This window comes from Castor canadensis, chromosome 7 (assembly GCF_047511655.1).
Source record: "Castor canadensis chromosome 7, mCasCan1.hap1v2, whole genome shotgun sequence".
In the NCBI taxonomy this organism is placed as follows: domain Eukaryota; kingdom Metazoa; phylum Chordata; class Mammalia; order Rodentia; family Castoridae; genus Castor; species Castor canadensis.
Genome location: NC_133392.1, coordinates 140,953,169 through 140,965,331, shown reverse-complemented (window position 1 = coordinate 140,965,331; position 12,163 = coordinate 140,953,169). Strand labels below are relative to the sequence as shown.

Here is a 12,163-nt window from a genome sequence, read left to right as displayed (position 1 = left end):
GTGGCTGGATTTGGTGAGAAGTTGACTAGGTGCCAACCAATCACAAATACAGTTTCAAGGCTGAATAGCTGGACCTAAGCCAGGCAGAGAGCCCTATATCTCTCCTGGATTCTTGCTATACCATGGCTTAACTCTTTCACTAAGCTCCTCCTGTCAGAGAGCTTTGCTATCCTTTCAGTAAACTTTGCACTTGCTTTACTCTTAACTCCTGGTGCAGAGTCTTCAATCATTGACTTTGCCCGGACAGGAACTCAGGATCAACAACCCAGCATCAAGAGCACTTGGAGTATTTCCTCTTCCAGGTCAGGTATCGTGGGGATGGGTGGAGTTCAAGATCTACTCTCTGGTTCCCCCAGCCTCCCCTTCTCTACCCAGTACCATGCAGAGAGCCCAGGGCAGATGAGCACCCTCAGATTTTTCTGCCTTCTCTGCAAGAGAAGCCCTGTGACCCAGCTCTACACCTTCCACTGCCCACGTGCTTGGGCTGAGGAGGTTGGGGCCCGTAGCTCACAGGGTTTGCTCATCTCTGAGCTGGCTAGGCTGCAGCCAAGTTGGGAGACTCTTATTTCCTCTATGATCTGATTCACTAGCACCCAACTCCTTCCCAGCAGTGCCATGGTAACAAATCCTCCTTATGGTGAGGAAGAAATGGCCCAGAGGGAGTGAGAACACGACCAGCCTCAGGTAATCAGTCTTCCCTGATGTGTGCACACTTGGTTAGAGATGACAGCTCCTTCCTGGGATCACAGCTGTAAGGACCATGTAGCCTGGGACTGTGGGCCAGGGTGACAAACCAGCCTGAGGAGGAAGCAGAGCTGAGACAAGAGAGGAAGGAAATGAAGCTAAGATGTGGACAGAGCCTTGCTATCACCCTCCTGGTAAGCCACTTTTACCCCAACTTTTCCAAAGATGTAGGCCCTTAAATCATTACCCTTTTGCCAATGCTATTTGTGTTCTGCTTCTTGCAATAAAAAGCTCTAAAACCTGCCGCCATCAAAGGGGAGAACCCAACTCCAGAAGGGAAGCAAGCCTGGGAGGGAGAAGCAGAGATGCCACCGAGCCGTGCTGTGGGAATGAAGGGCAGGTGATCATGAAGGGGCTGGAAAGCGGAGGCTCTGGACAAGCTGGTCAGGGGTGCAGGTGCCTCATTCTACCAGGGCTGAGGAGCTGTGTGTCACACTTACATCTGGCTGTTTTACTCACACGTTACCTGCCTGACCCTGTGGACTTTGGGATTGAGATCCTTGGTCAAAATTTACAATTTCAAATTGGAGACTCAGAGCCATAGACTCTTAGAATCGCGCTCTGAGACACTAAGAATGGCAGGATCTTAGATTTCATGACTTTATTCAATAAATGTTTTCTAAATGTCCCTTTGTGCCTTGCACTGTCCCGGATGTTGGGGATATAGGACTGGAAAAGACAGGTAGGGTCTTGGAGTCATGGAAATGCAAACCTGAGGGGGCCGGGAAGGGCTTCTCAGCTTCCTCTTTTCTCCCTCCTAAGGAAGATGGCTTCAGGGTTGGGGAAGATTGGATGCAGGTCAGAACCAGGGAAGACTGGGAAGGGTTTTCTGGCCCCAGGTGGGATCAGGAAACTAGAGTGACTGGAGTGTGGTCCCTTGTCCATACAGGGCTGCATTCCCTGCCACTGGCAGTCAGTTCCCATGGTGTCCTCACTGACTGTGGTGAAGTAGCTTCTGTTGCGCCAGGAGATCTGCCTCAGTTTGTTGCTGGTGAGGCCACCATGGAAGGAGGCAGGAGTGATGGTCTCTGCCAGGGGCTGCCAGAACTCCTTGGCAGGCTGAAGTGGCAGGGAGGGGCCTGGCCACCTGACCCTCATCCCTGAGGCCTCCAGTAGTTCCTTGACTGCCTCTATCAGACTTAGGGATACTCATTGCTAGTTTAAGGTCACTGTGCTGGGGCACTGAGCACCTCCACGTGGGTTATGGAAGGAGCCTCCTGGCAGTGAAATGTTCTGGGTGACTCCTGCCCAGTGGCTAAGTCTAGCCACCTGTGCCCAGGCATGCTTCACCAAGGAACAGCCTCCTGGGATGGTTCCAATGACCGTTTATCTCTGGTAAGCCTTCCTTCTTCTCTTCCTCCCTTCCTTCTTCTCTCCCTTCCTTCTTTCCTTCTCTCTCTCTCCCTCTCTCTCTCTCTCTTTCTCTCTCTCTCTCTCTCTCTCTCCTTTGTAAACAGAATCTCACTATGTAACCTAGGTTGGCCAAATGCTGGTGATTACAGGCATGCATCGCCATGTCCGGCTAAGCCATTCTTTCTTTAAATCCAAGAGAGAAGCTTCTATTTTTAAACACTAATTACATAATCACTTCAACAAGATAAATTTATGTGGCTTTTGATGTTTAATGTTCTTAGTTATGAGTGTGAAGTTTTATTTTTATAAAACAAGAAGTAAATGGGTTCTTTCAGCCAAGTCGACTTCAGGAACTGAAATTACGTTATGTGCCTAACTTATGGCTGCTTATCTCATTATGCAAAGTGGTTCATGCATATGGCTTTAAAAATGATGGGACAGAGGGACTGATAATGAAAAGTAGTGGCCGGTTGAACCCCTCTGAACCCTGAATTCTGCACCTCAAAGGTGATTAATTGTAATTTATTTGGCTATTTCTCTGATAGTCCTCCATAAAGGATAGATAATGTGTTTATATCTCTGTCTCCTAGCTTCCTGCTGTGATGGGTGAGCTTTGGCTCACTTCTGCACAGCCCAGCTCCCTTTCTGCCAATGTTATTGTATTTTTAGTTTTTCTTTTGGTTTCCTTGGAAACTTTAAGTAATGGACTCATATATTTATTCCTGTGAAAGGAATGTTGCAAGTTTGAAGGTGAAGGGAGTTAACATTCACATTGAAAGAACAGAGAGTAGATGGAACTCATTCTGTTTTGGGCAGATCTGGGCTCTGTCTCCTTTCATCCTTATCTGAACTGTCCTCCATGCTGACCTTGCCATAAAGCAGGCTGTCTCCATATTGCAGGAAAGATGCTTACAACATTTGGGTTCTGTCCCTTGCAATGAGAAGTTCTGCCAGCAATGTGCCATCCTCAAGGGAATAAGCCTTATTCCTAATGATACATGAGATGGAGAACTGAGATCACCCAGCTTCTTAGCAAGAATTTGTTAAGAATTTATACCTTGTGCTGGACCCTGGAGATGACTGTGTGAACCAAGAGCAAGTCTGTCACTTCATGGGGTGAATAGTCTAGTTAGGTAGACAGATGCCAGGTATTAGAGTATGACTCTTCAGTGGCAATACTACTGAAAGGAAGGGTGCTGAGGCTTCTTGAAGGCACATGGACATGGACAGGATTTGACCTTGTCATGGAAGGTCAAAGAGGGCAGACTGCAGGGGGTGATGACTAACATGAGAATAAAGAGTGGGATGAGAAAATGAAGTCAGGCGAGCATTCTAGGAAGAGGGAATAGCCATGCAAAGGCCCTGTGGCAAGAAGGGTGTCACTTGCAGGAGACTGAAGATATCTGACAATCTGGAGAGCAGAGAGGGAGAAGGGAGGTGAGCATATTAGTAACGACTCCAGGAAGGGAGGGGCCTGTGGCCAACTGCATGGGTGTGCACAACAGTATCCTGGATCTATCTATATCTTAAGAGAAGGGGAGTCATGAGCAGAATAAGAAAGGCCAGAGAAAGGGGCATGACTGGTTAAGTATTCTGGGAAGATTCCTTGGTTGCCACACTGGGAAGAGATTGCAGAGGGGAAGCAGTGAATGCTGAAGTCCAGCCAGGAAGTAGCAGCTGCTGGGTTGGAACCTCCACTAAGGAAGGGATCCCCCTGCCCTGGCTGTACCTGCCCCAGAGCCAGCAGACAGGAGCCATTCTTTAGGTAGAATCCTGCATCTTTATGTAAAAAAATGTTCAGTACAAAATTTAAAATTCCTAGAAATATGCAGAATATGAAATGTGAACAAAAATCAGGAAAAGGGCAACCAATGAAGAGCAGTCTTAAAGTGACCCAGATGTCAGGGTTAACAGCCCCAGAGTTTAAAGCAGGTATTATAACTGAACTCAAGGTTGTAAAGCAATGAGCAAGAAGATAGGAGCTCCCAGTGGTGAAATAAAAACTATAAAAATGGACCAAATGCAAATGGCAGAACTGAAAAATACAATATAGTTTAAGCATCCCTAATGAGATGGTTTGAAATCTGAAATACTACAAAATTAGTAGTATTTCATTTTTGAGCACTCAAATGATGCCACAAGTGGCAAATTTGATACCATGGGTCTTGTTAGATGCACAAATTATTTTTTTAAATGTACAAAATTCAGGTTATGTGTATTCATGAAACATAAATGAATCTTGGGTTTACACTTAGGACTATTCCCCAAGACATCTCATTAAGTATATGCAAATATTCCAAACCTGGGAAGAAAATCAAGTCCAAAACATTTATGTTCCTGTGCATTTTGGGTAAGAGGTATTCAACCTGTACAATTTTAAAAGGCATTAAATGGCTTAAACAAAAATCGAAGACAAAAGAAAGAACCAAGAAACTGAAGATATATCAATAGATATTTGTAGTTGAAGGACACATAAAAATTTGAAAAAAGAGAAAAGACAAAGTCTTGGATATCTGCAAATTAATATCAAAAGATAATATGTATGGAACTATAGTCTCAAAAGGATGAGTGTGCACACTGTGTATGAGAGAGAGAGAGAGCAAGAGAGATGACACAGAATTATTTGAAGAAATGCTTGCTGAAAATTCCCCAAATTTGGTGAAAGGCAAATATTTATAGATCGAAGAAATTTAGAAGAATGAATTCAAAGAAAATTATAGCTAGGCACTTTGTAGTCAAACTGCTGAAAAAAACAGATGGAAAAATTTGAAAGCAGAGAAAAATGATGCACGACACAGAGGAAAACAAAAATTTGGCTGACTGCTGACTCTTAAGGGAAGCAATGGAGGCTGGGAGACAGTGGAGTCACAGCTGTAAAGCATGGTCAATCCAGAGTTCTATCACCCCTTCCTAAACAAATACCATTCAAGAGCAAAAGTAAAACGCAAGTATGTTCAGATTAAAGAAAACTAAGAATTTGTTAGCAATACATCTTAACTTTAGTAAATGCTAAAGAAAGTTATGAAGGCTATAGGAAAATGGTACCAGATGGAAATTCAAATATTCAAGGAAGTAGTGAAGAACACCAGAAGTAATACATGTGGTGTAGGTAAATATAAAATACTATTTTTCATTTTATTTTCCTTAAGGTACATGAGATTCTTTAAAGAAAAAAAAAATGCAACCAAGGCTTTGGTTTTCTGTCCCGCCTCTCCACTAGCCTGGTGTGTGACCCTGGGCAGGTCACTCCCTTTCCCCACGGCTCATCCTCGTCATCTGTAGAACAGGAAGACCTTAAGATCCCACATGCTCCCACCAGGGAGTGGGGCTCATGGGGTGGGAAGAGTTTTAACTTTTGTATCAGATGTACCTGGAATCCAGCCTTCCTGCTGTTTCTCATTGGCTGTGTGTCCTGAAGCAAGCAACTTATATCTCTGAACCTCAGTTTCCTTATCTGTAAGATGGGGATAGGACTCTGACAGAGATTCCCTCAGATTAGGTCCCAGTCTTCAGGAAGACTTTCTTGGGGACCCTGTTAACATAGTTCCTCTTCCCTCTATTCCACAGGGACTCCTGTCCCCATGACACTATGGCTGCACCATGCCTGGCCTTCTCATCCTCCAGTCCTCCTCCTTACACAGGATCAACATTGGAGAACCCCAGCAGACTCAGCCTTCACCTCCCTTGGGACTGGTCCTCAGAGGCTTCCCATGCTGTGCTATGTGTTTTCTGTGCTGAGTGTCTGTCAGGCCCAGATGAGCTGAGCAGGAGCTCAGAAGAGATTCCTGGGCCTTAACAGGAGGATGAAAGTTGGCTAGCAGACAGCAAGTACCTGGGCTCAGAAGGTGGGAGTCTTAACAATAAAAAGAATTTTCCAAGTTTGTCTCCAGTTGGTGGGGAAAGTTGTATAAGGACATGACTTTGAGGGGTTTCGCTCTTGATGATCACTCTCTATCCTGCCCTTGCAGTCACAACTGCCCTACTTCACCTGGATGTGTCACTTCTCACAGTTCACCAGAAATGTACAGGAATTCCTGCTTCCCTCTGTTGCTTGTGCTTCTTCCTCCTCCTGGAGTGCCTTTCCCTTCCTTCCTACCCTGACTCCACTGGGTCCCCAACTCCTAAGTACCCTTGAGAGTCCAGTTCAGATGACACCTTCTTCATGGCCCTGTCCAGCTCCCCAAAGCAGCATGACACACTTCTCCCTCCTTTGCTCCTAGGGGAAAGCTGAAAGAACATGGAGAATGTCAGGCAGAAGGGGCTTGCTAGGAATACAGAAAGGAGCAGGAGCCAGGCCCTGCCTTGAGATGCTCAGAGTGTCTTCTTCCCCATTCTGAGTAGCACAGAAAGGGGAACTGACTATGCTTGGGTTCCATGAGGTGACACTTACTAGAGAGGTGCTCTACCACTTGGCCAGGTCCCCAGCCCTTTTTTTAAATTTTGTTTTTCAGATAGGCTCTCCCACTAACATTTCCCAGGCCAGTCTCAGATCACAATTTTCCTACCTCTCGTGTAGCTAGGACCACAAGCATGTACCACTACACCTGGCTTGCTTTTGAGACAGAGTTTCTGATTTTTGCCTGGGATGGCCTCAAACTGTAATCCTCCTATTCTCTGACTTCTCTGTAACTGGGATTACAGGCATGAGCCACTGTGCCCAGCAGGAATGTCAATTTTTATTTCAAGGTCTCAAAGAAAACAAGAAGGGGGGTCCTCTTTACTACCCCCAGGACATTTCTTGAAGGCCCATCACTCCTGACGGAAACAAGAGCTTTTCATTATCACTGGCCTTCTTGCTGCCAGAGGAGTCAGACAGAGGTACAGTTTGCAGGGACAAGACCCTCCATTTTTATGCCTGAGCACGGGGAAGGCAGGTGTCAGGGACAAAGTTTGAAGCTGTCTCAAATGAAAGAAGGAGGAGCAAAGGTGCTATGGTGCTCTCCAGGGGCAGGGACCTGGCTCCTTGGTGTCATCACTGCATGCAGAGGTTGAGTTCCACCTCCTCTCTCTCCTGTTGTGCTTGTTCTCTTGTGGTGTGGCTCATGACAATAGTCATTATTATAAGGAAAGGGTTACTATAGGACACCTTAGTGACTATTCTACACATGTGTGTGCCCCTTGCTGCTGAAGGAAAGCCCTCATTGTTTTTTGTGGGGTTTTTGTTTTTGTTTTTGTTTTGCTACTGGAAGTTGAACCCAGGACCTTGTGGTTGCTAGACAAGTGCTCTGTCACTTAAGCCATGCCCTCAGCCTTTTTATTTTGAGTTTTGAGACAGGATCTTACTGCTACCTTTCTCCAAGCTGGCCTTGAACTCAATCCTCCTGCCTCTGACTCCAGAGTAGCTGGGATTACAGGCCTATACCACCATACCCATTGCTAATATTGTTTTACAGTGAGCTGAGTTATCATCTCAGTATATTTGCTTGATAATTAACTCTACTGTGTTAAGGAAGGTTAAGCTATTTTAAAGCCTTTGTTAGACTAGAGATTTACTTAACAGCTTGCTTGTCTCATTTTCCTTTGCTTTTGTTGATCTTTTACTTCCTGGTAAACCTGCTGACCACATAGTTCTTAAAGGCTGATTTCATTTTTTTTAGGTCCTCTTTGCCTGCTGGCATTTGCTGACTCCATTAGTTTCAAAGCTGGATGAACTGCTTCACCATGAACGAACTCCCCAGATTTGTCCCAGTGACACAGAGCTTGTATGGTCTTGTTTCTCCCTCCTCTAGCTGCACCCACCTTCTTCATTGTGTGGGTTAATTTAAGCTGCTGGATTTTCTGTTGTCTTTCTTCACTACCAGTTCCTTTGATTCTGTATCCCCAAAGTTAGAGAACCATCTTTTAAAGACAATGTTCTCTTTAAAGGGAGAAGGCCAGTGAGCAAAGCTGAGCATTTTCCACAGGGCAGAGGGGAGGAGGTGGCTGTGAATGTGTGCATGACAATAAATGTCATGCCATCACAGCAGGTTCTCAGTCAATGTCCCCCCTGCCTTGAGCTAACTGTGAGTCTATGAAGTTTGAAATTTAGAACTTGTGGGGGGTTTTAGTCTTTAATTTTTTTCTTTTCTTTTGGACTAAGGCTCAGATCCAGGGCTTCAGGCATGCTAGGCAAGTTCCTTACCACTGAGCTACCCTCTCCAACCCTCGGGGGTCACAAACAGTCTCCCACCCATGACTCTCAGTCTCTGACAGCTCTAATAACCTTCAAACACCTCCACCTTAACAGAAGCCTGCCCTAAAGAAGGGTCTTAGCAGTGTCGTTGATGATCCCCCTATGAGCAGAGGGAGGGAGGATAGGCTTGACAGTGTCTTTTTCTCTGCTCCTTCAGATTTGTTGTCCTCCCAGGATTTCTGGGGGCCTCTGTGTCACAGCTCAAGGGTGAAGTATGGCACAACAAAAAAGCCAAAGGCTCTCTACTCCAAGTAGAACCACGTGACTCCCTTCTTCTGGACATTCATTCATCAGGAAACTGAACCCCACATACCTGCTGTGTACCCTGGACATACCAGTTCTACTCTGGATTTCAGAGGGTACCCAGTGTGGGCAGAGAGTCAGGTGGGGACATGCACTAAGAGCTTCAAAGGGGACAACCCAGAGAATATGGCAGATTGAATCTGAGGGTCAGCGAGGGCTGCTGGGAGTGGAATTCCAAGCTCCATTATCAGTCAGGACCATGGTACTTGGGTCAACTGCCACCTACTTGCTCCCTTCCTCCCTCCCTCCTTTCCTTCATTGACCTATTCGAATAGGTTCTTGTGTATCAACCACTGCTGGAGATACAGGTGAGCAGGATCCAGTGGCTGCCCTCATGGGGTTTGCAGCCAGTGGAGGGAGATGCACTGAGGGGTCACTGCCCACTTAAATTCATCACAGCCAGGGTAAGTGCCGCACAGGGGCTCTCTTGATGCTTTGAAGGAGACACAATAATACAGAGACTCGCCTTCCCAAGTAGGTTAGGAAGAACCATGGTCCCCATGGCAGGGGAACCCCAGGGGTCAATCTAGGCAGAGAGAAGGGCATGTGCAGGTCCCTGTAGTAGGCAGGAGCTGGTGCATTTTGGGAGACTGAAAAAAGGCCTTAAATGCTGGAAGGGACAATGTGGGGAAGCTAGTGACTGCAGGAAGTGGGGTGGCAGAAGAAGTCAGGTGAAGGGTGCCAGCAGAGCCCTTGGTTGCTGGTGAGCGATCCCTGGAACACAGCAGCACTGGGCACCTACCTGCTCCTTGCTCCTTCTGGCCTGCCCAGCCTTCACTAGGGACAGCCCTCTCTCAGCCCCCTCCTAACTCACTCTGCTTCCCACTACCTGCTAAACTTGTTCTCTACTACCTGTCACCTCCACCAAGGTGTCTCTGCATAGCCTGATGATAGGGAAGGGGCTGGCATATCCCTTCCAGGCAGGGGAGTCTCACCAGGGGCCTGGCTGGAATGTCCCGGCAGCCTAAGAGCTAGACCTCAGCTGTGAAGTCCCCAGGTGTGGTGGCAAAGCCTGGTGAATGGACAGAGATGGTGGTAGAGACAGAGCCCCTTACCTATGGTGGAGTCTCTGACTTACAATGTTAGCTTGGTCAGGTCACCTTCACCCTACCTTATGACCTCTGGGCCTCCACAGCAAGGTTATAGGGCTGGGTTATCTCTGAAGCCTTTCTAGCTCCAATTTTCCTGAGCTCCTATCCTCTGACCAAGGGTTCCTTTACATTTGCACAACTCAGAATGTCCAGGGCCCCCAGGGGTTCGAGGTTGGTGGGGAGCCCGAGAGCCTGGGAGAAGCCTGAGATCCTGCCTTGGAGCTTTCAGCAACATATCCACAAAGTGGCACTTCATACCTGCCCCCATTATCTATTTCATAGACTACTTGTCTGAGTGCCCACCTCTGCTTGGACTCCTCTTCCTCTCTGAGGCTCTGAGCGTCTGACAGTCTCCCATTCATGGCCCTGCCTCCTCTTAAAACCTGATACGAGCACCATGTTCCCAGGACCAACCCCTCCACCTTCCTTCATTACTCAGAAAGTGGCTAAGTCTTCTTCTTTTATTTTTGGTAGTACTGGGGTTTAAACTAAGGGCCTCACACTTGCCAGGCAGGCACTCTACTGCTTGAGCCATTCCACCAGCCCTGTTTTGTGTTGGGTATTTTTGAGATAGGGTCTCTCGAACTATTTGCCTAGACTGACTTTGAACCATGAGCCTCCTGATCTCTGTCCCCTAAGTAGCTAGGATTACTTACAGGCATGAGGTGTGGCTCAAGTGGCAGAGCATAGAAGCCCTGAGTTCAAACACCAGGCCCACCAAAAAAAAAAAAATTCATAACAAGAAAGTGACTATTTCTGCCTGACCTGGACTCCAGGATTCGCCCTAACTCTGCCCAACATGCATTGCATCTCCCAAACACCAGTCTTCATAGAAAGCTACCCATGCCCTCCATCAACAAAGGGAATTGAAACCCAGAGCTGGCACTGTGAGCTCAGCCTTCCAGCCTAGCTCTGTGAGATTCACATCTTCCTTTGGTCAGGCAGTGCATCTGCCTCTTTGCTCCACCCTCTTTGGCCAGATCCACTCCCTGCTCTCTCTTGAACTCCTACGGAAGATGAAGTAACACATTTTCTGAGTTTTCCAGCATAGCTGAGCCATCACAAGGGAGCTTTAATGGCCTCACATCCTTATGTGCACACTAACAAAAGGCCTCCACACGTGGATGGGTGCACTCTGTGCACACCAGCATCACCCTCCCTGCACAGATGACCTGGCCCCAGGTCTTCTGAATCTGGCCTGGCCCTGGGCTCACAGATTGAGTCAGCCTGTGAATTCCCATCTGGAGGGCCATTCCAAGCCCAAGGGAGATGTCATCAATAGGTTCATGATGTCCCTCAGCTTTCTATCACTGTAATAAGTACCTGAGGTGATTAACTTCTTAAAAGAAAAGGTTTCTTTTGGCCTACAGTTTTGACGGTCTCAGTCCATGATGGCTGTCCTGTTGTTTTGGGCCTGTGGTAAGGCCTGTGGTAAACAGGGAGCACATGGCAGAGCAAAACTATTTACCTTATGACTGGGAAGCAAAAAAAATAAAATAAGGAAGAGGAAGGGGTTGGCGCTCCCCCTGTCCCTTTCATAAGCATGTACCCTAATGACCTGTAGCCCTCCTCCAAGGCCCTGCCTCCTAAAGGCTCCACCATCTCCCATAGCATCCAACTGGGGAGGAAGTCTTTACCAAGTGGGTCTTTGGGGGACACTTAAGACCCAAACCACAGCTCCCACTAATAAGCACACTCTTCAGGCCTCCTCCCCAGTATTGGAGGTCTGTAGTACAACACACTCACTATGTTTTGCCTCCTCTTTGCCTTACTTGCCCTTCTCCAAAGCAAGAGTCTCATATAGCAGCATGCCTGCTCACAAAATCAAAAGAAGCCTTGATTTGCTGATTTCAGCCATGTAAATATTCCCACCATGGCCAATTTCAGCCTACCAAGAGGCTAACAACTGGCTCACAAAATTTCTAAATCTTTAACATTTGGTTCTCAGTAGCAGCCGACTCCAGAGGAACCCACCGGCCAGCCCAAGAAGCCAGCCTTACTCCAGCAGTGGAAAAAGATAACATGCTGACTTGCTTTGGCTCACTAGGCCTTTCTCACAGGGAGGCTTTCATGATGGAGGGAGGTCCGGCCCTCCAGAGGGTGAATTCCCTGCTTTGGGAGCCAGCCGCATGACCCTCCATTACCATCTGGTTGGTCTTCTCTTCTTTGTGCTGACAAACACAATCAGTGTTGTCTTTCCCATCTTTTTCTCCCAGTTAAATTAAACCACAGCAGCACAGCAGCACAGAGGGGAATGGTCAGATTGGAGGTGTTATTTTGACCTCTGCTTCCTGAGTCTTATGAACCTGAGCTCTATGACCCTGAAAAATGCCAGGTGAGCACACTGCCTAGGCTGTGCTTTGGGGCATTGGGTACAGCACTTGCCTCCTCCTTAGGCGAGGAGAGTTGCAATGCCAGCTCCAGGGGCACTTCCCCACTACAGGGGAATCCTGAACCCTAGTTGTCCCTTCAGCAAAATGGGCCCAAAACTGGTATTTTT

General features: G+C 47.2%; 1 long non-coding RNA gene across 1 annotated transcript; it reads left to right on the top strand.

Moving 5' to 3' along the window:
* The first annotated feature begins 313 nt into the window (after positions 1 to 313).
* Positions 314 to 5,975, top strand: LOC141424993 (uncharacterized). The gene is made up of 2 exons (XR_012450008.1): positions 314 to 878; positions 5,665 to 5,975. It is a non-coding gene; the product is annotated as an uncharacterized lncRNA (long non-coding RNA).
* The last annotated feature ends 6,188 nt before the right edge of the window (positions 5,976 to 12,163 follow it).